The sequence below is a fragment of the Octopus bimaculoides genome, chromosome 11 (genome assembly GCF_001194135.2).
Source record: "Octopus bimaculoides isolate UCB-OBI-ISO-001 chromosome 11, ASM119413v2, whole genome shotgun sequence".
NCBI lineage: Eukaryota > Metazoa > Mollusca > Cephalopoda > Octopoda > Octopodidae > Octopus > Octopus bimaculoides.
In genome coordinates, this window is record NC_068991.1 from 607,034 (window position 1) to 608,618 (window position 1,585).

General features: G+C 32.6%; 1 protein-coding gene across 1 annotated transcript in view; it reads left to right on the forward strand.

The window, feature by feature from the left end:
- The window catches only part of LOC106882756 (Bardet-Biedl syndrome 1 protein), a 13,856-nt gene that overhangs the window by 6,282 nt on the left and 5,989 nt on the right, over window positions 1-1,585 (forward strand). The window lies entirely within an intron of this gene.

Consider the following 1,585-nt stretch of genomic DNA (forward strand, 5'->3'; position numbering starts at 1 on the left):
AAGCAAATTGATTCTTTGTTTTACGTTCCACTATAAAATGTTGTCAGAGAGGCGGGTTTTTTTTTAGCATTTTCATTTTTCTTCGTTTTTATTGATTTTTTTCTGGCAAAAATGTTTGGGTTTTCCTGAGTATTGTTGAATAATTTCCAACACGTTTAATATATATGTGTGTGTGTGTGTGTTTATGTAATTATATATATAATTACACACAAACACACACACACACACATCTTGTTTAATAATTTTGTTTCCCAACCACACAATTTCAAGTTCAGTCCCACTTTGTGGTGTCTTCAGCCTCTTCTAATATAACATCTTGCTGACCAAAGCTTTGTGAGTTGCTTTGGTTGATGGAAACTGAAAGAAGCTGTTGTGTGTGTGAAAATGTGAGAAAATTTGAGAAGAGGTGAGAGAGGGGAATTGCTGGAATTTAGTCAGAAATGGTAGACTGTTCCATAGTCTTGAGGAGCAGCAGCTGTTGTAGTAGCAGTTGAAAGTTAGAAGGAGGATACAACATGTCAGTGAGTTGTTGCAGTTGATTGGTGAATGAATGTTTGATAATCAGTTGGATGGCTGGAGTAAACAATGTAGAAACTCATTCATGCCATACGTATAGGCTATAGTCATGTGTGGTGTACAGTGTTTGGTGTTACCCTGTTGTAGTAGTTTCTATTTGTGGAGATTCAATTTTAGTTCTGTTATAATGATGAAGAAATGATTAATGAGTGCCAAGTTTAGCAATTTGGTGAGTGTTGTCAGTAGAGAGGGTCTATGTGTTGGTGGTTTGTGTTGTGATTGAACCTGTGATGCCTCTAAGAGAAGCTAGATTGCCATTTGGTGATATTTGTTCAACAACAGCCAGTGCACATAAACAGCGTATCCATGTTAGATAAATAGTCATAAAAATGTTACAATTACTACGGTAACAGTAAATATATTTACGTAGATTTAATAATTGACATGTTATGTGGTATAAAGTCATGAAATCCACTTAAATGCTAATCTGCTGTTTCTCTTTCCATTTCAGCTAAATGCAAATTCATCTAATTCGACTTTTATTTATCTTCCTTTTATGAAAATTTTTTTAAAGAATTTATGTATTTTTTAAAAATTGTTCTATTGCTCAAAAAGTACTTTGAAATTCTGGAAATCATTTTGAAAATTTCATCTAAAACCTGTTTTTATTGAAACACTGATAGGAATTTGCAATGAAACACATCTGAATAAAAAGTGTTCTGGATGTGAATATTGCATCAAATTTAGGGTAATAAAAACTGTCATGATAAACAAATTTCTGCTGATAAATAATGGAATATAGAGACCAAATCATGAAAAATGTATTAGCCTAAGTGAAACAACAACAACACAGGTAAAAAAAAAACCCCAACAAAGATAAGAAGTAAATATACTAAAAATGTCGACATTTTGTGGCATTTTCTTTCTCATTTGGTTTTCTATTTACAATGGAATTTTCTGTTGATAAAATTGCACCCCAACTCACACCAATTCACTCCGTTATTTCTAACCAAACAATGTCTGATCTTTAATAACCTACAATTGCTTATTCAGTGAAGACAAACTCTAC